General features: G+C 43.3%; 1 pseudogene; it reads right to left on the bottom strand.

Annotated features, from left to right (window-relative positions):
• The window catches only part of LOC120764971 (choline/ethanolaminephosphotransferase 1-like), a 110,385-nt pseudogene extending 93,336 nt beyond the window's left edge, over nt 1-17,049 (bottom strand).
• Between the last annotated feature and the right edge of the window lie 8,057 nt (nt 17,050-25,106).

Raw genomic sequence — 25,106 nt, 5'->3', positions numbered from 1 at the left:
TCTTGTTTCAATTAATAAAAACTTACAGGAGCTTCAACGACGTGGTTTAGTGTCACAGAGCACACCCCTGGGATTTGCAATCCACAAAATACATCCTGGTGATAAGGTGCTAGTCAAGACGTGGAAAGAAACGCCACTGACTCCTCATTGGGAAGGACCCTTCCTCATTCTCCTGACCACCGACACTGCAGTGCGAACCTCAGAAAAAGGTTGGACACACTCCTCCGGAGTGAAAAGAATCGAATCAGGAGACAATCCTCTGCAGTGGAAAGTCACCTCTGCACCGGGGGATTTGAAGCTGAAGATTCACCGACAGACCTGATGACAAGCGACTACTTGATAAGTTGTATCCAAGCAGGATGTCCCTGCTATCCTTTTGTTCATTTTAAGTGCGTGCAGTGTAAGCAAACTTGGGTAGCCCATTGTTACCGGGGAACTAAGCCTTGGAGCCTGTGTGAGATTTGCAAAGGGGAAGAAAGGGAGCTCACAGACCGATTTCTATACGTTGCCACGGAAGCAGGTATATTAGAATTAGACTCCCCAGAGTGGTTTCATTTGTTTATAAATGGGTTAAGGGGACATCTAAACAAAAGGGCCGAGCCCTTGGTAATCGAGTGTAGAAGGACAGTGAAAGTACCTTGCATAGTGGATCAAATAAAATTGGCCAGGTGGGGACAGTAAAAAAGACAGTATGCTCGAAGGACTAACCATGGAGACCTGGAAGAATATCCTTGCTGCCAAGAAGATGGTTTACCTCGCCGCCGGTGGCAACCCGGTGGGCAGAGACGAAGGCAGAGGGGTACACCTATGGGCAATCCTGGTGATCCTGAGTCTAGCCATGTACCTCACGAGTGGCCTCCCCAACCCTAAAGGAGAAATGGGGAAAGAAACAGACCCACAGGAGACTCAGCAAGAGCCTACCTGGGGCCAAAATGGAGAGCTCAGGGTACATTTTGACTGTTCAAAGATGCAAAGGGGGGAAAATTGCAAACACAACAATAGAGGGCTCCAAATAAACAAAAAGAAAGAGAAAACCATATACCATAACCCGATGGCAATGTCTAGAAAAAGGAGAGAGCTAAGTAACCTATCCATAATCCCTATATGCAGAAACTGTAATAAAACTGTGTGGGTTGGGGGTAAGAGAGAGTCTACCTTCGTAGCATATTTACGGGTAAACAAATTGTGCTACGATAAAAATAAATTAGACATGTGCACCCTCAATGGGAAAACATATTGGATAGGACAGAATGAAAAACTCCAAACGGCTTCTTTGAACAGCGGACCCATCATCCTAGATCTCTTAAGCAAAAACGATGAAAGGGTCTGCTTAAAATTAGACAAGATCTTCTGTTTCTCTAAGGATGAGGAAGGAATGGACCCAGAAAACAAGATACAAAAGGTAGCCCAGGAACTAAAGAGGCAGGAATTAGAGACAAAAAGGAACAAGATGGAGCAAGAGAGAATGAGGTCACTTAGTGAGCAATACGAACAATTAGAGAAACAATCTAGTGATTGGAGCTTGCCTGCCTCTAGCAAAAACCTCTTTGTGGATCTGGTGCAGGAGATTGCCACCGAATTAGGACTGTCTAACTGTTGGATTTGTGGGGGACTGAAGTCAGCTGAACGATGGCCCTGGAAGGGGGAAATTTTAGCACCAGAACAACTCCTGAAATGGGATAGCAAAATCCTAAAAACAATGTCCCAACCCGAGGGGTGGACCTTGGATGAGAGAATAATAGGGACAACCTGCATTAGCAGAGAAGGAAACACATACACAGAGCTAGTGGGCTACACCCCATGCCTATCCACGTTAACAGTAAACTCAAATAACAAAACTAAGGTGTGGCAGCCTGAACCACCCAATGGGTACTGGAGCAAGGAAAAAGAAAAAGGGTGTAACTGGGTAAGTGAAATTGAATTTTATTGGCATGAATTAACTGGTGTTAATCCCTACCATTCCTTAACAGACTTAAAGGAGTTTTGGGAAAGACCAGAAAATGCAGACATTAAGTGGAGAGCCCCGAGTAGAATTTACTGGATTTGCGGGAAAAAGGCTTATAGCGAATTACCCCGGAAATAGAAAGGATCCTGTACCCTTGGGATGATTAGACCCTCCTTTTTCACTTTACCCAGATCAGGCAGTAACCTGTTAGGAGCTCCATTATATGAGACCCTCAGCCGAAAGAGACGGGAAACAAAAAGGGAACTCCCGCAGGCAGGAGGGAACCAGAAATGGGGGGATGAGGAGTGGCCTGCAGAACGCATAATAGAATACTATGGCCCCGCCACCTGGGCCCAGGATGGGAGTTGGGGTTACCGGACTCCGGTCTATTTACTAAACTGACTGATCCGGTTGCAGGCCGTGGTAGAAATAGTCTCTAATCACACCTCAGATGCATTGTAACTCTTAGCTCAGCAGCATTCGCAGATGAGGGCTTTTGTGTACCAGAATAGAATCGCCCTGGACTACCTGTTAGCAGAGGAAGGAGGTGTGTGTGGAAAATTCAATGAATCTGAATGCTGCATAGAAATTAATGACTATGGGGAAACGATTAGAGGTTTGGCAGCCGAAATTAAGAAAGTGGCTCATGTGCCAGTTCAGAAATGGAACTCAATACTTCAGGCTTCCTGGTGGGACCAATTGTTTGGGGCAGGGGATTGGTGGAAGAAAGTGGGATTTTTCATTTTATACTCGGTGGCTGGGTTAATCTTCTTACCATGTTTGATACCTTGTTTTATCAGATTGATTCACACGGTAGTTCAAGGGATGCAAATCGCATCACTACCCATGGATCCTGAATTGACTTCAGGGGGTCTGAATAAAAATAATGCAGTACCAAAAATCATGAAGTTAAATGAGAAAAAGAGCAGAGCCGCTGAAGTACTAGCAAGGTTCGAAGCTCGAGTACAGGAAGGGAATGAGGAGAAAACTTATTGGGGTGAATCAGAGGAAGGAATGCAGCAGGAATAATGTACAAGGTTGTTAAAACAGTTGGTTAAGAGGCTTTTTTATCATGAAAAGAAAAAAAAGACTATAACTGAAACACGAATTAAATAGGTTAAGATAGAAGGGGAGGGATTGTGATATATGTCCTAAAGTTAATTCGTGTTAAATGTTATAATATGTAATTCATTCTCTGTAAATGTAATGATAACCATAAGGAGCAAGTTTTATTTCTAATCGAGTATACAACGGGTTAACTGTGACTAAAACAGCACGGTGGGACACAGGGAATTCTCTGTTGAAGATTGCACGGAGGGACACAAGGAAGCTATGCCAGGAATTACACAAAAAGGGACACGAGAAAACTTCTGCCGGGAAACGTTAGAGGAGAACACAAAAGGACTTTTGGAAAAGGGAGATGGAGAACCCGGAGGACCGAATGATTACATCAGATCGATATCTTATCCGTCCCCGCCCGACGTTAACATCTCTACACCGTACCCAGACACAGCAATCACAACATTGTTCTCCAGCGCAAATCCATTCAACCGCACCAGAACCCGAACATGAATATCTAATGAAGCTGCCTCGGAAGGGGGAGTCTTAGGGTCCCGATTTTCTCTCAGTGATCCAGTGTATAAAAATCGGCAGCCCCAGACCAAAATGTGAACTGAGGGGGTGACAGACTGACAGAGTGTGTTACCGTGTTTACCCAGTGCCGAAACCCCGGGGTTCGATGCTGTCCCTTTTAATTGTGGCTATCGGAGACTGTTATTTTGTCTCAAAATAAAATTCTAAATTTTGATTTACTGAATTTGGTCTATCGTATTTATTACACTAAACATAGAGCCTCTCCAAATTACTTTGAAACAACCAGGACAAGTGGTGTCTAAAAAGCAATACCCTCTTTCAAAGGAGGGAAAGAAGGGGTTACAGCCTGTCATTGAGTCCCTGCTCAAAGCAGGTCTTTTGGAGCTATGTATGTCTCCCTATAACACCCCTATCATGCCAGTTAAGAAACCAGATGGAACCTACAGAATGGTGCAGGATTTAAGAATAATAAATGAAATTGTCAAATCAAGGCATCCCACAGTTTCGGATCCCTATACAATCCAGAATGTGATATGTAATATGAAGTTAATTTGTGTTCGGTCTTGTGATATGTAATATAAAGTTAATTCATGTTCAGTCTGAATTAAGCTCTGTAAAATATAAAATATACTTGGGGTTTGAAAGCGAAATGCGAGAGGGGGACACGAGGGTTGAGAAACAGGGAGGGTCTCTGCTGGGAAGCCATCAGAACAGGCATTCACTCAGTGAATGAAAGAGATGATTAGATAAGACGTGTCTCCCCTGGAGATGGACCTGCTAATGACACAGCGATCAACACCAGATGGGTATCTTATCTGCTCCAGCTGAGTTTAACATCTCTAAACACCACTCTGGAGTAAGCAATCACAACATTGTTCTACCTCAGGAACCTATTCAACTGACTGGAGACATGGACATGAATACCTGATGAAGCAAAAACGGGACAAGAGTAACATGGTAGCTCTCCACTGTATAAAAGCCAGAATCTCAGGACACACTTCGTGAACAGGGTAGATTCAAAGCGATAGAGTCCATTTCTGCATTCACCCAGTGCCGAAACCTGGGGTTCGACGCTGTTCCTTTTAATTGTGGCTGTTAGAGACTGAATTCAAGTCTCGAAATAAAATTCTATATTTTGATTTACGAAATTGGGCTTGACCATTTATTACACTGAATCAGATCCCTTCTTCACACCAGTGTTATCCAGTACTGGACTTAAAGGATGCTTTCTGGAGGTGTCCGATTACAAATGATAGTAAATAGTATTTTGCCTTTGAGTAAAAACAAGAGGGAAAAAAAAAAAAAAGTGTTTATTGATGGGTCTTCAAGAGTGATAAAAGGGAAACAATTTACAGGATACTCTATCGTGAATGGAAAGCAACTAAAGGAAGGGGAGAGGTTACCATCCACCTGGTCAGCTCAGACAGCAGAGCTGTATGCGCTTGTGAGAGCCTGTGAACTATACCGGGATAAGACAGTGAATGTTTTTACTGACTCTAAATATGCATGTGGGGTGATACATGCATTTGGGAAACTGTGGGAAGAAAGAGGTTTATTAACCTGCAGGGGAAAGAAGTTAGTTCATGAGAACTTACTCTCCTGCCTGTTAGAGGTGGTGAACTTAACCAATAATACACATTAAAGGGCACCAAACAGGGTACTCAGAAGAGGCAATAGGAGACCAACTAGCTGATGAAGAAGCTTGAAAAGCTGCATTGTCACCAGAAATCTCTAAGATCCTCCTCTTGCTCCCAGTAACTGCATCACTGCCAGAGGAACTGTCTTTTTCACCAGAAGAACTTGGAGATAATTAAAAAGAGTGGGGCGGAGGAAAAACTGTGTAATTGGTTTACAAGGGATAGTAAACAGTGGGTACCAAAAGCTCTGGCCTTACAGTTATTAAAACAACTCCATGAAGGGAGCCATTAGGGCTCTCAAGGACTGGCAGAAGCTTTCCTCAAAATGTATGCTGCTGTGGGTCTTTTTACCCTGGCAAAGCGAGCTATTAAAGGTTGTTTGATTTGTGCTAAAACAAATAACAGAGTTACAAAGAAACTTGCCAGGGGAGGGAGGTCTTGGGCTATATGTCCCTTCCAGAGATGCCAGGTAGATCTTACCGAAATGCCACAAGTGACAAGGTTTAAATACCTTCTGATAATAGTATGTCAATTAACAGGGTGGCCAGAAGCGTTTCCTGCCATTTCAGCAACTACAAGATCAGTTATTAAAGTATTTTTGGAACAAATAATTCCAAGATAGAGAATTGTAGAAGCAATAGACTCAGATAGGGGTTCTCATTTTACAAGAAAAAATCTTCAAGGAGTTATGACTGCTCTAAGGATAAGATGGAATCTCCACACCCCCTGGCATCCCCAGAGTTCGGGCTGGGTGGAGAGGATAAATAGGGAAATAAAGAAACACCTTTTGAAGCTAGTAATAGAAACTAAGATGCCATGGGTATGGCTCTTGCCGCTAGCTTTAGCAAGGATAAAGGCTAGACCCAAGGAAGTTATTTAATTATCTCCCTTTGAGCGGAATCTTGGAATCCCTTACCCTTACAATTCCCAGCCTAGTGGGGGGGTAGAGATAAGTGATGTATATTTAAAACAATATGTGGCCAGGATACTGTCTCTTGTGAAATCTCTTTGACAGGAAGCTCAGCTGGCACCGACCCTGCCTTTGGACTCTGCTGTTCACAACATCCCACCAGGAAATTAAGCCCTAGTTAAGGAGTGGAAAGAAGCACCACTAGTGGCTAAGTGGCGTGGACCTTTCCAAGTGTTGCTGACCACAGAAACAGCCATCAAGACAGCAGAACATGCGTGGGCCCACCACACTCAGGTCAAAGTCTCTGAGGCCCCAGAGATTTGGACATCTCAGCTGGAAGAAAAGGATGGGAAGCCACGACTGACACTCCGCAGGAGTGGACTGGAGCAATAGCCAGTGCGTCGACATCGGAGGAAGCCTCGTGTGCCTACCCACAGACTGCTTGCTGAAATGGTTTGTGTGAGCATCCCTCCTCTCGGATCTCCAGTCACTGGGGGCCAATCCTCGCTGTCATTGTTTTCTTTATGTTAAGCTGTTTCTGTGCCTTTGCTTGCCACAGGTAGTGTTGAGGACAACTGTTGGAGTCCAGGGCATTCCTTTAGTTGCCCTGGAGGGTCAGGGACCTGGGCAGGGGGGTCTGGGACCCCAGCCCAGGCCCAGATCTCAGAGAGACACTGGATTTGATTTCAGTCCATGGGAGAGGCTTCTTGCACTGCAGGAAGCATTGCAAGCCACAAGAGTGTGAAAAATAGTAGTTTAGTATATCACAGGGTGAAAAAACAGTGGGTTTGGGATTTTTGGCATTGAAGTAAATAGGGCAAGATGGAGAATTTAGGGCGTTGTCCCTTTCTTCTTCCTTCTTGTTCCCTCACTCCATTTCTGCAGTGACGTTGGCACAAAGTAGTTAGTGAGGATTGGGTCAGAGTAAAAATGACCTTTTTAGTAATAGTGATAGGCATTGGTAATAAATCGTAAATAAAGAATACGTAGCAATTAGTATAAAAGATAAGGACAGCCCAGAGACAGGAGGAGTCACCAGATGTCCGAGCTGCGGCAAACATCTTTTGGACACTGAGAAAATTGTAAGATAAGAACTAATAAACGAAGCATGTAACCTTGAAGACTCCGTCTTTTCCTGCATTTGGCACAGAGCTTTGCAGAGAGCCAGGACCCTAAAACCACCTGAATGCCGGGGAATTTAAACTCCTGAAAAGGAGCCCCCAACAACTGCCATCTCTATGTGGGCAGAAACAATTGCCATCCCTGAGTGGGCAGAAACAAACAATGTAAAAATGAAAATTAAGTTAGAAGATTAGATTACACCATTAGAATATTTCTCTTAATAATCTTACCTTTATATTGTCAGTTAAGTTGAGGTCAAAAGTAGGAAAATAATTTTTTAACCTTAAGAGAAGAAGTAGCAAAACCCTTTAACTTTAAGAAAGTTGGCTCATGTGCCAGTCCAAACATGGAAAGGATGAGAATAAGACATGTTTTCGTGGTTACCTAGTGGACTATGAGTTAAACAAATGCTTTTCTTCCTCTTATGTGTAGTAGCAACTCTTATATTTTTACCATGCATGATCCCTTGCTTAGTACAACTTATTCAACATGTGATCGAAGGGATGCAGGTAGTAGCAATGCCTAATGATCCAGAGATAGCTACAAAAAGACAGAAATTGATGTCACTGCAAATAATTGCAAAACCAAAAAAGACCCAAGAACAAAAAACTAAGTCAATGATAACTAAAGTTTGTCAAGACAATTATTAAAAATAAAAGAGGAGGGATTGAGAGGAATGAGATTTGTCTTTACAAAGAAGCCCTGAGTCTGCTAGTAGATAAAACTAGCACTAAGAGATAAGAGAAACAATGGGAAGGATTCTACTGATTGATGAATGGAAAAGAAGATACTTAACCATAAGTTTGTTTGTAAATGAAATTGAATATTGAAAGATGAAAGCAACAATGGGGAAAACCCATAAATCCCATAAAAATTAAAAATTAGCAGCAGGGTTATACATTAAAAGGGGAATCTTAGGCATTTCGGGAAGTCTGTACCTCTCAAGTACCTCAGCCAATGGGGAAAGAAAGAGGGAAATGCAGCCGGGAAATTAGGATAAAAAGGAGGCTGCATCCTCCGAAAAACTGAGAGACCCCAGGGGAAATGCCCCATGGCCTCTCCCTTTATTCGAATAAAGTAAAAGGTCTCCTCTGTCTCCTTTTTGGACATAAACCTCTGGTGTTCGTGGATTAATTTTCCTAACACTACTAATGCCGGGCCAGATATTAGAAAAAAATTAGAAAAAATTGAGGATTGGCATAATAAATCATTAGATGACTTATTAAAGGAGGCTCAGAAAGTTTATGTCCGAAGAGATGAAGAAAAAGCTAAACTGAAAGCAAAACTTATGGCAGTCACCATGCGAGAAAACAATATCCAAAAAAATCAAAACCACACAGGCACTACTTCTAGATATGAAGGTTGTAGAGACAGGACAAAGGAAAAGAGTAGAACACCAATTCAAGCCAAGTCTCAGGAGCATTCCAGGAATGTTTATTTTTACTGTGGGGGCGAAGGACATTATAGGAAAAATTGTCCTAAGCAGGTAATGGATCTAAAAATCTTCAAAGAGATGAGCACAGAGGAGGAATAGAGAGGTCAAAGGCTCTGTTTCTAGGGGACAAATACCATCTAGAGCCTGTGATAACTCTAAAAGTGGGTCCCCAAGGAGAAGAATTAGACTTTGTGGTAGATACAGGGGCAGAAAGAACCTGCCTGCTAAATGTACCAAAAGGTTATAGTGTGAGTAAAGATACTGCAAAAGTAACAGGGGCAAAAGGAGAAACTTTTACAGTTCCAGTCATTAAAGATGTAGTAATTGAAGGGGAAACTAAAATTTGGATGGGAGATGTCTTATTGGTCCCAAAGGCAGGTAGCAACTAACTGGGGAGAGACTTACAAGTGAAATTAGGAATAGGGGTTATACCAGAAGATGGGAAAATGACAGCTAAAGTTTTAAAATTAGGCCAAGAGGATGAAGAAAAAATTAACAAGGAAGTTTGGGCTGGGGAAGGAAATAGGGGAGGATTAAATATTGACCCTATAAGTGTTACAATAGAGAGAGAAGATTGTCCCATACGTGTACGTCAATACCCCATATCTTTAGAAGGACGGGAAGGTTTGAAGCCAGTAATAGAAGGACTAATAAAGGACGGGACATTAGAACCTTGTATGTCTCCCCATAATACCCCTATTCTCCCAGTAAAGAAGCCTGATGGGAGTTATAGACTAGTACAAGATTTAAGGGAGGTTAACAAAAGAACTCGGTCTCATTACCCAGTGGTACCCAATCCCTGTACACTTCTAAGTAAAGTTCCACCCCAGCATCAGTGGTTTAGTGTAGTGGATCTTAAAGATGCTTTTTGGGCCTGTCCACTAGCCAAGGAGAGCCGAGATATCTTTGCCTTTGAATGGGAGGATCCAAAAACTGGAAGAAAGCAGCAATTAAGATGGACTAAATTATCGCAGGGGTTCACAGAGTCTCGAAACTTATTTGGACAAGCTTTAGAAAAAATTCTGCAAGCCTTCTCCACTCCTCTTGGAATACAAATTATCCAATATGTGGATGATCTTCTACTATCTGGGGAAGATGAAGTTGGAGAAGCTAAAATAACACTTTTAAATTTTCTTGGAGAAAAAGGATTAAGAGTATCAAAAGGGAAGCTGCAATTTGTAGAACCAGAGGTAAAATATCTTGGACACTTGATAAGTAAGGGTAGTCGAAGGCTCAATCCAGAGAGAATTGCAGGAGTTTTATCCCTTCCACCTCCCTCTTCAAAGAGGGAAATTAGAAAACTACTCAGATTATTGGGATATTGTAGATTATGGATTGAGGGGTACACACAGGCAGTAAAATTTTTGTATGAAAAGTTGACAGAGGGAGATAATATAAAATGGACCAAGGAAGATGATGATGAATTAGAAAAATTGAAGTTAAAACTGGCCTCAATACCAGCTTTAAGCTTACCTTCACTAGAAAAACCCTTTCATCTGTATGTGAATGTAGAAAAGGGGGTAGCTCATGGAGTTCTGGTCCAGGAGTGGGGAGGAGTAAAGAGACCAGTAGCTTATTTATCAAAGATGTTGGACCCAGTGAGCCACAGCTGGCCAGTGTGTATTCAAGCTATAGCAGCCACTGCAATTCTGGTAGAAGAAAGTCGTAAACTTACTTTTGGAGGTAAACTAATTGTGTGCACACCTCATGCGGTTCGAAATGTGTTAAATCACAAAGCTGAAAAATAGTTGACCGACTCTAGAATGTTAAAATATGAAGCAATCTTGATAGATAGTGATGATCTGACATTAGAAGTAAACAGAAGTTTAAATCCAGCTCAATTCTTATATGGAGAACCAGCAGATAACCTAATACATAATTGTTTAGAAATTATCCAATACCAAACAAAAGTTTGAGGGGATCTTGAAGAACAAGCCCTTTCAGAAGGGGAAATAATCTGTGTGGATGGTTCCTCCAGATGTCTACAAGGAAAAAGAATATCAGGGTATGCAGTAGTTGATGGAAAAAACCATGCAAACTATTGAAAAAGGAAAATTACCTTCAAACTGGTCAGCTCAAACTTGTGAATTATATGCTCTAAAAAAGGCACCGGAATATTTAGCACACAAGAAAGGAACTATATATACTGATTCGAGGTATGCTTTTGGTGTAGTACATTCTTTTGGAAAAATTTAAGAAGAAAGAGGATTACTTAACTCAAGAGGAAAAGGATTAGTACATGAAGGACTCATTTTACAGATTTTAGAGACATTAAAACTACCTGAAGAAATAGCTATAGTACACATTAAGGGACACCAAAAGGAGTGACCCCAGAAATAAGAGGAAATAATTTAGCAGATCAGGAAGCTAAGGATGCAGCAGAAAATGGAGCTGAAAGAGTTATGTTAATATTAACTCCAAATGAGGAAAAATTGGAAATCCCAAAGTTTAGTGAAGCAGAGAAAAAAAGAATTAAACAAGATAGGAGGAGAACAGGCTGAATCAGGGAAATGGAAACTTCCTGATGGAAGACAATTACTTAATAAAATACTGGCTAGAAAAATATTAGAAGACATGCATCAGAAAACCCACTGGGGTACTCGGGCTTTGTGTGATCATTTTTAAAGGAACTATAGGTACATTAGGATTTTTGGAGTAGCAAAGCAAGTAACTGAAAAATGTATAATTTGCCAAAGGATAAACAAGAAGGTGATGAGAAAAACAACATTAGGAGGTCGCGAGTTAGCTCTTCGACCATTTCAAAGTATCCAAGTAGATTTTACTGAACTTCCTCAAGTTCAAAGATGGAAGTATTTATTCGTAATGACAGACCATCTAACTCATTGGGTAGAAGCAGTTCCCACTACCAAGGCCTCAGCCAACATGGTAAGTAAAACCCTTTTAGAACAGATTATTCCCAGATATGGAATGGTTAATAGAATAGACTCGGACAGAGGAACGCATTTTATGTCAAAAGTGTTGCAACAAATAATTCAGTCTTTAGGGATAAAATGGGAGCTGCATACCCCATGGCATCCACAGAGTTCTGGTCATGTAGAAAGGATGAACCAGACTTTAAAGAGAACTTTGACCAAGTTAATAGTTGAAACCCAAATTTCATGGGTACAATGCCTACCTTTGGCCTTATTGAGAATCCGAACACAACCCAAGTCAGACCTGGGAGTGTCACCCTAAGAAATGATGTTTGGGTTACCCTTTTTAACCACCCAACATGAAAATGCTACCTATGAGGTAGGGGAAATGAGTGTTAAAAGATACGTTAACACCATTGCGAAAACTCTTGAAAACTTACGGTTGAAAGGAATAATCCCTCAAACCACACCTTTAGACATCACGGTTGAAAGGAATAATCCCTCAAACCACACCTTTAGATTTTAAAATCCATAATGTTCATCCAGGGGAATGGCTGCTAGTAAAAAACTGGAAAGAACAACCTTTAATTCCTCAATGGGAAGGTCCTTTTCAGGTATTGCTGACGACCAAGGCTGCGATCCGGACCAAGGAATGAGGGTGGATCCATGCCAGCAGAATCAAAGGACCTGTGGAAGAACCTAAAGAGTGGACGATTACATCTGAACCGGGTGATACAAAACTGACTCTTAAACGGGGACTGGGTGGTAATGAACTGGGAAGACCAAAATGGTCCAAGAAACATACACAGGATCACACCTAATTGGGAGATAAGGCCAAGCTTATATCAGTGGTTTCAAGTACCGCCTAGACAAGCTTTGAGATGCCTCCGATACCCTCCTTGGGGAGGAATACTTCCACTCCAAACAGGAGGATCAGGACTGTTTTGGACAGAGAACTCTTGTATTCACGCCTTAGCCAGTGATTTATGAAAAGAAGAAGAGGAGTTGCAACTTCCATCAGTGCCAGACCAAATACCCTGTTTGATCCACCCAAATACCAGACATGCTAGCTAGGTTAAATGTAAATGTTTAGATTGTGGGAAAAATTGATATTGTAGTTCACACAATCGACGCTCTCGTTGCAGGAAGCATCAAGGGCCAAATCTATCTCCTATCCAGGTAGAATTCGAAGAAACTGAAATAATAACTTTGTTTTGTGGATGGGAATTATTAGTGCCTGTTAAATGGGAGATACCTGAAGAACAGTGGGAAACGACAGTTAAGGAGTGTCAAAAATGATTTGTCTGGAAATTAGCTAAGAGGAAGTGACAAGGAAATAGAGGGCAAGACCAGATTGGCCTCTGTATTCGTCACCAAGAAGATCAAATACACCTGCTGTGGGTTGCAACCCCATAGGCATGGGAGGTGGGAGTATAAGCCATACTGGACCTCTGTTACTCCTTTTTCTGTCACTCAATTTTTGTCTTCTCCCTTTTGGGATATTGACGAGGCCATCCTATAGGTGTTACCAAAAGCTGTACATGGAAAGACACTGAGGTTCTTTTTTTCATTTCTCACACTCATGTCAACAGTCACTGTTATAACCCATCCAAATTAGGCAATTGCATACATAAAGGGAAAAAGTACTGGATTGCAGAGAACTTAGGAACAAGTAGTAGCAGGATGGGAAGTCAGTGCCCAAAAGAGGAGAGATGGCTTTGTTTTACCTACATTATTAGGCACAAAGCACAAGATTTAGTAAAAGAGCAATTGATAAGCAAAAAGGCTAAGTCAGTACAACCATCTAAGCCTGTGCCAATTTCAAGCAACGATTTGTATACCAAACTTGAACAGCAATTAGAAAAAGAAATAGATATCTCAAGGATGGGTAAAAATCAGTTTGTAGAATTGGGGGAAAGAATAAGTAAGGAACTTAACATAACCAATTGTTGAGTCTGTGGAGGGGCTTTGATGTCAGAAGAATGGCCATGGAAAGGCAGCAGCTTAGGCCCAATTGAGCTTCTAAAATAGAACCAAGCAAGTACAAGTGGAGAAAACAGACCAGAAGGGTAGATTTTAAGCTCAACAGTAATAGGGGAAGAATGTCTTTAGCGCACTAGGAAAAGGTTCCTTCATGAAGTAGGAAAAACACCCTGTAAAAGATATAAGGTTAGTAATGGAACTTCTGTATAGTGGGTCCCAGAAGAACCAACCGTGTACTGGACCCAAGAAAAAGCAAAAAAAGTAAATTGTAAGTAGGATAACAAAATCAAACTTTTTCAATGTAATGATACAGGTAAAAATCCTTACTATGGCATCCCAGAAATTTCCAAATTTTGGGAGTGCATCCGGTTGTGTCCCCGCTCCGGGTGGGAGCTGACCCCCAGCTAGCTCGGGTCAACACAGACACAAAGTTTCCAGTTCGTTTTGGCTTCTCGGCTTGGCAGCTGGACCCAAAGGTGACAGTCAACAGCAGCAGAAGAGAAAAGGCTGGCTCTCAGCTTAGCAGGTTAAAGGATGTTTATTAGCAGAGATCTCCAAGCTCCGAGGCGAGCGGCTGAGAACCCAGTGGCTGAGAGAGTTTGCTCCTCCCTCCCACCCCCTATAAGCAGGGGAGGGTCCCAGGGAGGATACAAAAAGACAACATATCAGGGGTTTCAGGGGGTAACAAGGTGTGCCCACCCCCAAGCTTCAGACCACTAAAATCCAGAGCCAAAGGAATTTCCCCCAGGCTACCTATCACCTGAAGCTCTCTCACGGAGGTTTCACAATCCGGGAGGGACCCCGGGAGTGATTGACAAGCTGCCCCAGAGAGGGGGGTTGGGGCAGAGGGGATGTTACACGTCATGTGAGGTATGGGATGATTGACACAAAACACCTTAATATACAGACAACACAAAAGGGATACAGAATTGGGGATACAGTGAAACGAACCATAACATAAACTTCTTACAAAAATCTAATAAAACAGTTCTGCACCACCACATGGGAGAATATAGATCAACAAAAATTTAACTATTAGAAAGCTCCAGATGGCTTATTTTAGATATGTGGAAAAAGAGCATACCCAAAACTCCCCTCTCAGTGGAAAGGGAGCTGTACTCTGGGAATTATACAGCCAGGATATTTTCTTTTACCAGGACCTGATGGGGATCAATTAGGGATACCAGTTTATGAGGATCTAAAGAGAAACAAAAGAGAATTGATTGGAGGATTCAAAAAATGGGGAGATGAGGAATGGCCCCCTGAATGCATACTGGAAACATATGGGCCAGCCACCTGGGCACAAGATGGGAGTTGGGGATATCGAACCCCAATTTATATGCTAAATCATATTATAAGACTTCAAGCCGCTGTAGAGATAATAACGAACAAATCTGGTCAGGCAATGGAATTAATATCAAGGCAACAAACCCAAACAAGAGCGGCTGTGTATCAGAATAGGTTGGCTTTAGACTATCTATTAGCTGAAGAAGGGGGTGTTTGTGGAAAGTTCAATACATCAGATTGTTGTTTAAAAATAGATGACAATGGAGATGCCGTCCTGGACATAGTCAATGATATCAGAAAAATCGCCCACGTACCGGTTCAAAAGTGGAAATCAATGCTAAATACTAGCTGGTGGGATAATGTGTTAAGAGTAGAATAGTAGAAAAAGTTAGGCTTCTTCCTTTTATGTGCTACAGCTGGTCTACTATTTCTTCCTTGTTTGATCCCCTGTTTCATTCGGCTCATCATCAGTGTGGTACAAGGCATGCAATTAGTGAACATGGACCAAAAGTTGCCTACAACAACAACACCACAAAGGATTATGGTGTTAAAGAAACAAAATAATATAGAAGACCCCTTCAAAGAAGCGAGATTGATTTGTGAAAAAAATGAGCAAATAATGAAGGCTAGAAAACAATGAATATTGCTCGAGCCAAATTAATTATAAAAAGAAAGAGGGAGGATTGTTAAAAGTGCATATTATATGGCTCTACACAAGATATTTACTGTATGGATTGTGTTGTATTGATTGTTAATGTTGTATTAATATTTTGATAGTATGGTAAATGTAGTTTTGTAGTTAAAATGTAGTTTTTATATATCCACCTGTCCTGGTTTGGGACAAATTTGGGAGAAAACCCCTGTATAGGATCCCTCTAAGGAAGCAGACCCAAGTGGCCCCTCCCTCCAACCGGTCCAGTAAAAAAAAAACCTCTTTGGAGAAAAGTGGAAAAAACTATTTTACTAAACAAATGAAGTGCATACAAGTATAAAGAATGAATAATATGAAACAATAAAACCTCTCCTGAAGTGAGATGGCAAATTGAGAAAGTTCTTGCCGTGGGCGTAGCTCGGCTCTCTCTCAGTTTCTCCTCAGTCCCAGTCCCTCTGGCACTGCTGGAAAATGCCGAGGTCCAGGCCCCGGTGGGCCGCAGGTGCAGCCCCCAGTGCTCCCCTGGGTTTTCAGTCCAGGGCATGTTTAAACAGTTCCAAGAAAAAGGAAAAAAAAAAAACAGTCCAGGGAACTTCTTTGCCCTAGCTAGCTGAAACTAACTAAAAGCAAAAAAAATCTCTGTCCTGGCGTCTCTCCAAGCCTCCGCCGAACACCCCCGTCCACAGAAGAATGTGGAGGAGTCAGGCAGTTTTCTCAAAACAAACTCCGCGCTTCTCCTTGCTCTTAGAACCAGTCTTAAAGGCACAGGACTCAATATACAGCACAAACAGAACAGACGATTGGGGATACAAGCATCATAGAGTTACCCTAGGACACCACCACAGGAAAACGTAAATCTTTCAGAGAAAAAGAATTTACTACTTCCTTATCAGAAGAGACCAACTTCTCCTGCCTTGCTCAGCCCTGAAGATGCCATAGAGATTAAAGGAAAAAAGTGACACTAACCAGAGACAATTCTTTGTTTGAATGGAATTTATGCATCATGTATGAAATGTATGAATATTCAACAGGCTATTGCTTTTAAGAGATAATCCTTTGTTAACGGGGGTCCTTCTTCAGAGCTTTTTTTGCTCAGGGAGGCACCCAGACGTCTGTAACTTTGTTTTTATTGTCTCATATTGTCCTAACCCTAATTGTTCAATTTTTTTTACTTTAATTTTATTTTTATAGCCATCTTATTTACTATTAAACTTTCAAAAATTTAAAAACAAGTGATTGGTGTTTTTCACACCTGATTAGTTTTTCCCTAGCACATTCTGGGTCTGTTGCATTTATCACAGATTGGGATAGATACTTGTTCAACATTTCTTTTATGCATCTCGTGCTTTGACTGCCCGTCCTTAGAGGTTGCCCTTTGTGTATACCACCTTATTTTTTCTTTTAGCCTGTAATTTCCCTTCTGAGTGCTGTCTCTGGGGCAGTGCCCCTTTATCTTACCCTTGCTGCAGTTCTTTGGGACTGAGGATATCGGAACCTCCAATTCCCCGTGTTCTTTCTGGGCAGTCTGTACGCAGTCCCTGCACTCGTTGCCGGGGCCTTCCATCTCTGTGCTGGGCGAGTTATTCAAATGCGTACTGGTCTTGAGGCACATTACTAGATTCAGGTAGATCAGGATCCCCACGATTATTATTGAGAGGAATGAGATTTGTCTTTACAAAGAAGCCCTGAGTCTGCTAGTAGATAAAACTAGCACTGAGAGATAAGAGAAACAATGGGAAGGATTCTACTGATTGATGAATGGAAAAGAAGATACTTAACCATAAGTTTGTTTGTAAATGAAATTGAATATTGAAAGATGAAAGCAACAATGGGGAAAACCCATAAATCCCATAAAAATTAAAAATTAGCAGCAGGGTTATACATTAAAAGGGGAATCTTAGGCATTTCAGGAAGTCTGTACCTCTCAAGTACCTCAGCCAATGGGGAAAGAGAGAGGGAAATGCAGCCGGGAAATTAGGATCAAAAGGAGGCTGCATCCTCCGAAAAACTGAGAGACCCCAGGGGAAATGCCCCATTGTGGCGGTGCAAGAATTGTTTTATTAAGCTTTTATAAGAAGTTTTATGTTATGGTTCAGTTCACTGTGCCCCCAGTTCTGTAACAGTCCATCCCCTTTTGAGTTTTCTGTATAACAAGGTGTTTTATGTCAATCATCCTACCCCCCACCTATCATTGTCAATCCCCTCTCCCCCCCTGCTCTGGGGCATCCTGTCTATCACTTTAGGACCCCTCCCTGGATTGGGAAATTCCCAGGGAGGGCGTCGAGTGATAGGTCAGCCCCGGGGGAATTCCTTTGCCCTTTGTGTCAGTGGTCAGAGGCTTAGAAGTGGACACCCCCTGTTGCCCCCTGAATTCCCTGATTTGCTATCCCGTTGTAACCTCCCCTGAATCCTCCCCCGCTTATAAGTTCAGAGAGGGAAATTCAAACGCTTTCTGGCTGGCAGTTTGGACGAGCTGCGGATCTCCCGCAGCTTGGCTTCAATAAACCATCTTTAAACCTGCTTAGCCAAGAGCCATCCTTTATCTACTGCCACAGTCACAACACTATTTGGACCAGCTGCTGCTGAGAAGCTGAGTCCAGCAGGTAAAGATAACCTGTTTGCATACCCGGACTGAAAACGCTTTGGCCGCTGTGCAGATCTGAGCCAGCCAGGGACCCGCGTCCGCCCAGCGCGGAAAGGCACAGCCACACCCCATGGCCTCTCCCTTTATTTGAATAAAGTAAAAGGACTCCTCTGTCTCCTTTTTGGACATAAACCTCTGGTGTTCGTGGATTAATTTTCCTAACATTATTATTCCTCTGCCTCCGCCTATGCCCACTGGGGTGCCACCAGTGGCAGGGTAAACCATCTTCTTGGCAGCAAGAATAGTCTTCTGTGGTGTCATACCTGGACCGAGATGTGTACCTCAGTTTAAAGACGCCCCACCTCGATAGCTTAACTGTGTCCGCACTGCAGGGTACTTTATTTAACCTTTGGCACTCAATAGCAAGAATGTTAGCTTTTGATCTCAATTTTCCCCTTATCCCGGTTTGGAACATACGAAACTAAATTTCAGAATCTACTTCGATTATCCCCAATCTTGTGGCAAGCTCTAAAATACGGCTAGTCAGGCACCTTTCTTCTTCTAGGCACTTATCACAGAAACCCCTTGGCCAATATCCCCTTATACAGTGTGTAACCCAAACCTCATTACAATACTCACATTTGAAGTGTACAAATGGGTAACATTCACAATCGGGCTTAGTGCACCTTATCGGATCCCCTTCAGTCATTTACTTGGTCGACGCAAAGTTAGTTTCAGGTCCCCAGGTGGAGAGGTGACTTTCCACTCTGCTGTCTCTTCCCGGGGCTCGACCTTCTTTACTCGGGATGTGTGGGTCCACCCCTTTTCTGCTGTTCGTATTGCTGTATCTGTGGTTAAGAGGACAAGAAAAGGGCCTTCCCAGTGAGGTGTTAATGGGACTTCTTTCCATGCTTTTATGAGCACCTTGTCTCCAGGTTGTATTCTGTGTATGGGAAAGCCTAAAGGGGTATTTTGTGTCAGGATTCCCTGTTTCTGCAATTCCTGTAAATTTTTACTTATGGATATGAGGTATGGTTGTATTTGCCCATCTTCTATCCTTGGATGCCCTATTGGCATACCATGTTCATATGGCATCCCATACAGCATTTTGAAAGGTGACAGCCCAGTCTCAGAGTGAGGCATGGTCCGAATATTTAATAAGGCTAAAGGGAGACACCTTAGCCAGGACACCTTTGTTTCTAAAATTAATTTTGCCAATTGAGCCTTTAATGTTTGGTTCATCATCTCAACTTGTCCGGAGCTCTGGGGATGCTATGGAGTGTGGTACTCCTATCGAATCCCTAGAGAATCAGCCAGTTGCTTAATAATTTTTGAAGTGAAGTGTGTGCCTTGATCCGAGTCTATGCATTTTATCAACCCATATTGGGGAATGATCTCTTCGAGTAGAAATTTTGATACTGTTCGAGCTGTTGCCCGAGAGCTCGAGAGAGCTTCTACTGTCGGGGTCGGGTTACTGGAGCCGCGGGAGAAATGCCTCATGCTGTCATGGTCAGCAGATCTCACTTTATTAAGGTTGCATTACATTTTTATACTTTTCATAATTAGCTCATACATATTGCAAAAGCCAAGCTCATCATTGGACATAACTAATTAACGCAAGCATTACTTAGCGACGACCTCAATAATTGCAAAACAGCTAAAGTCAGTACATCATGTCTTTAGTTTTCCTCATACTTGACTAATTTCACATCCGGCTTACATCCTGTTCTTCACATAAGCCTTCCTTCAAGGACAGCATATCCTTGAGGCCTAAATTCTTACTAGTTTAATCATGTCATGTCCCTTTTCTGCGAGCCACTGCTCTGATAAGCTCTCAACACTTCCCCCGTTTTCTTTTATGGCAAACATCGACATTTTTACATCAAACAGCACCGTGGCAAACAGCGCAAACAAGCATTTAAAGCTGGAAGAAGTCCAAACTGCACGTCCTTTCCAGAGTTAATCACGAACTGAGTCCCAGTCAGTCCCGGCAGGCTGTCAGCCTGTATCAGCAGTGGTTGGAGCGTCTTTCTTAAGCGATGAAGCCTCCTCCCTTCGGGGCTGTTCATTTATTGCGGCTCGCGTCCATCTAGCAGGAATCCAGGCGGGACCTGTTGGGGACGAAACACAAACATATCCTCGGCCCCAGTAAAGCACTTGTGCGGGGCCCTGCCATATTCCTGTTTTTGGGTCCCTATACTGGACAAAAATAGGCGATGTGGGAGGGGACGCTGTCTGGAAGTGGGTAATAACAGGAGGGACTGTCCTATCTCCAAAAAGACACAAATGGTTTAACACAAATAAGCATCTCAATAACTTCTCTTTTGGATCTGTAATGTCTGAGAATTTGAGCAAATAGCGTTTCAAAGTCCCGTTAGCCCTCTCCACTATGGCCTGGCCCGTGGATACATGCGGGATTCCCCGTGTGTGCTTAATATTCCAAAACTGCATGTATTGTTGTATGCGCTGGCTACAGCATGCTGACCCATTATCTGTTTTAATGTTCTGAGGTACACCCATTACTGCAATACAGCTGTTAAGGTGCTTTTCAACATGTTTGGCTTGTTCCCCTGCTTGTGCTGTAGCCCACAAATAGTGACTAAATGTATCGATGGTGACATGCACATACTTAAGCCTCCCAAAAGGAGGAACATGCGTGACATCCATTTGCCATAGTTCATTTGGAGACAATCCTTTCGGATTTACCCCTAATCCTAATCCCACCCCTCCGTTATGATGGCTGCACACAGAACATGTTCTAATAATTGCCCTTGCTTCATTAACTGAAATATTGAATTCTCGTGCTAGCCCTTTTGCATTCTGATGAAAAATATTATGGCTCTCTTTGGCTTGTAAGGTGTGTGGCAAAACAGTTTGCTGACTAATAGCCACTAATCGGTCAGCTCGAGCGTTCCCTTCTCCTAAACCTTCTGTCCATTTGTGGCTTCTGACATGCATAATAGCATACGGACATTCTCTCATTTGTAAAGTTCGTTGGAGCTGTACGAACAGTTCACCCAATCGAGGATTATTTACTTCCTTTAGGCTAGCGTCTTCAATCCTGGAAGCAACTCCAACCACATAAAGAGAATCAGAAACAACATTAACGGGTCCCCAAAAGGTTTGGAACACCCATAGGACAGCTAGGAGTTCCAATGTTTGAAGGTTATCTTGTGGTGTTGCCAGGATAATGTGATCGTGCCATTGTCCATTTTCATTCCATGTCGCCGCTGCTCGGCGGGAACGCTTCCCGGCATCAGTAAACACTGTAGTTGCTCCAGGAATGGGGTGATCTTCTCTTAACGGCTTAGTTATCAGCTGCCATTCTCTGAACCAATGCAACAATTTTGGTTTGAGGGGGCCTGTAGTAATCAAACTGGGTGATTGCAATAGTGCTTCAGCAAGGTTATTAGAGTTAAGCAAGAACCAGTCCAAAGATGCTTTTTCCATTGGTAGTTGTATTGCGTCGGGCTCTTTGCCACTAAGTTCGATTGCTCAAAGACGGCCTTTGACAATTAAGCCAGCTAATTTTTCAATTTTTTGTGTTATTGTTTTTCTTTGCTGCAAAGGAGGGCTTAACCATTCTATTATTCCTAAGTCTTTCCCCTTCTCTGCGCTCTCCCCCGTTTTCTTTTCCTGCGTGATCGCCCCTAGCAAATGATTTTTGCTATTCCAGATTGTTAAAGAAATGGGGCTGGAGGGGTTATAGCGTGTAACGAAACCGTTGGCAACACACCATAAAATGTTTTGAAGCGCAGTTTTCTGTTGAGGTGTAGCAGGGGACGCAGTTCCTCTAAAAGTGTATTTGGGATGCCTACTACGGGCTTGAGCCACTGTAAATCCCCTAACAATTGCTGCGCTTCATGTAGGGTAGTCGGTTCAGTCTGAATGGTAAGTTTTTGTGGGCGCACTTGTTTTTGCGTGATGGTCCATCCCAAATATTTCCATGGGGCTTGCAGTTGAATTTTTTCTCTGGCTACAGTTAAACCATAGTCAGTCAATGTAGCGACAATAAATTGTACTTGGGATACATCAAATGGGTTACTCTGGGCAAACAAAATATCGTCCATGTAATGATAAATGATTGTGTCAGGTAAGGCTCTCCTGACAGGCTGTAAGGCTGTATCAACATATAGTTGACACAATGTAGGTGAATTGCGCATGCCTTGCGGCAAAACTGTCCATTCAAAGCGTTTGTCAGGCTCACCTCTATTTAAAGAGGGGAGGGTAAATGCAAACCTCTTAGTATCCGTAGGGTGTAGGGGAATTGTGAAAAAACAGTCCTTCAAATCAATGACTAAAATAGGCCAATCTTGCGGTAACATAGCTGGATTAGGAAGTCCTGGTTGTAAAGCTCCCATGGGTTCCATTTGTTGGTTAACTGCTCTTAAGTCCTGCAAAAGACGGTAACTTCCTGATTTCTTCTTGATGATAAAAACAGGTGTGTTCCATGGGCTGGTAGATGGTTTAAGGTGTCCAAGTTGTAATTGCTCCGCTACTAAACGGTGTGCCTGTTCAAGATTTTCCCTTTTTAGCAGCCATTGCTTAACTACCACAGGATCATCAGTTGTCCAGGTCAGCGGTAGAGGGAATGTCCAAGCAATGGCCGTCATGATAAAGGGCGATCAGTAAGCACGTACCCAAGCTGTGTCAAAACATCTCGTCCCAAAATGCAATCAACCTCCGCTGGCAATGGTGTCAACGAAAACACTGCTTTGGCCAGTTTATCGTCAACTTCCACAGTGAGGAGAGGGGAGCGTTGTGCCAATCTAATGCCTCTAATGCCTGAAACCGTAGTATTAGATGAAAGGAGAGGCCACATCTTTGGGTATTTTGTCAAATCAACAATACAAGTATCCGCCCCAGTATCGAGCAGCGCCTTATGCAAGGTGGCTGTTTGTCCTTGATAATGTAAAGGGCAGGTTCTCTTAGGTCTTGTAGATAAGTCTATGACGGGAAGAGTAATGGCTCCTGAGGAGCCAAGGCATCCGGTACCGCGTGGCTCCTTGGATCGTGGCGAAATGTTCGCAGTCAATTGTGGCAGAGGTACAAATTGAGCAATCCTCTGACCCTTTAGAATTTTCATTGGTGGATAAGGAGTACTGGCAATAACAAAAATTTCTCCTTCGGAGTCAGCGTCTACAACTCCTGGTTCAATAAACAGGCCTAGCACTGATCCCGATGAGCGACCTAAAATAAGTCCTCCTGTAGGCTGTCCATTAACAATAATGGGGCCAAAAACTCCGGTAGAAACGACATGCGGGCTGTTGTTAAACAAGGTAACAGTTACTGCTGCTACTAGGTCCAATCCGAGGCTGCCGGAGGTTGCTGGCACGAGCTGGTTGTCGGCAGAGCAGCTGGAGCTACTTGTGTCTTGGCGCGGCCCAACTTCGCGCTGGTTTTGCAGTTTCCCGATCTGGACTGGGCACAGGCGGCGCTGTTATGGGTGTTAGAGCGGCATTTCTCGCACCAGATACCGGTAGCGTTGCACTCACGACGGATATGCCCCAATTTTCCGCAGTGAAAACATTTCATTCTTCCTCCTGTATTAGAGCGCTGACGTGCCGTTGCCGCTTGGAGGGGTGCGAGGGCAGCTAAAACCTGAGTATGTGCTGAGGCGGTTTGCTCCCTAAAAGCCTGCGCTTGTTGCTGCAGTCCCTCCCCTATTTTCTGAAGAGCTTCTACCATAAAAACTTGAGTGCCTGAAGGCATGGATTCAGCTTTGTCTAACAAATCCTGCACATTCCAATGACCTGGGGCTGCAGCTATAAGGGAACGGGTATTAGCATTCCCATTTTGTAAAATACATTGCTTAACTAAAGCATCCTGCATATGATCAGCAATACCTGCCTTGCTTAATGCTTCAATTATTTTATCAACAAAAGATCCTAGGGGTTCATCTCTACCTTGTTTGATTCCCATATATATGGGGGTACCGCCTGGAGCTCTGATTTTGCCCATCGCTCTTCTTGCTACTGCCATAGCCTCTCTTAACTTCTCCTGTCCTAAAGCTACCTGTGCCTCGATTCGATGAAATGGTCCTTGCCCCATAAGTTCATCCATTGTAAGTCCTGTTAAGGGATCACCCTGAGGTCGCGGCAAGGCAGCACTCACGGCTGCCTCTTCTCGCCAGCGAGCCTCAAATAGTAGCCGCTGATGTGGCGTATAAATAAGTTTAGAGATCCCTCTAATGTCCGATGGCAAAAGGAGGTTGGCATTAAACAAAAACTCTAACATTTGTTTAGCAGGCTCACTCGTGACTCCGTAGCTGGCTACAGTAGCTCTAAGCTGAGAAAGCAGCTTCCAGTCAAGATTTACAAGCTCAGCTCTTTGGCCCCCTTGCGCGTTGGGTTGAAAAATAACAGGAAAAGTGCAAGTATCAATCTGTTCTTGGGCAGCCGCCGCAAGCTCAGAGTCTTCCCTTTGCCACCCCTGTTGCGCCAGAGCCGCCCATGTCTCTCTCCTGCCCTGTGCCATAGCCTCCGCGAGGTCCGAAAGGGCTCCGGGGAACGGCTCCGTGGCGGGGGGGTCAGGAGGCGTGGGAGACAGGGGGTCGGCATTAGAGGGCAATGGCGGGGCCATCGGCGGCGGCGGCAGTGGGGGCAAGTCAACAAAAGCCACCCCCGGGGGATTAGGATCAGAAGGGTGACCATAATAAATCTTATTTTTCCCCTGTGCTTCCTTAGCAGCTACAACCGCCTGCTTCTCAGCCTCACATTTAAGCAGTTCATTCTGTACAATCTTCCAAAACTTGCTAATTTTCTTGGCAGGTTTATCATCATCTAAAACTAATTCCCACAACTTGTCCCCATATTTACGCCATTCTGCTAATTCATGCACAGCATGAGGGTTAGCAAAGAACCCATAAGAGGTAGCATGCTCTAGGAGAGAAGGAAGATCCTTATCTAAATCAAGACCCTTCACACCCCGCCTTTTTAAAAGGGAAGCGAAGAGATCATACGCTGCTTGCCTGTCCATGCTTACCGGTACCGTCGCAACCCTCCAGGCGTCGGCAGCGCGTGTCGGCAGGGCACACCTATGTGCTCACCCCGGGCGAAAAAGTCACCGTCGCAGAGGACCCGAGC

Source organism: Hirundo rustica, chromosome W (genome assembly GCF_015227805.2).
Source record: "Hirundo rustica isolate bHirRus1 chromosome W, bHirRus1.pri.v3, whole genome shotgun sequence".
NCBI lineage: Eukaryota > Metazoa > Chordata > Aves > Passeriformes > Hirundinidae > Hirundo > Hirundo rustica.
This window is presented reverse-complemented; position numbering and strand designations above follow the sequence as displayed.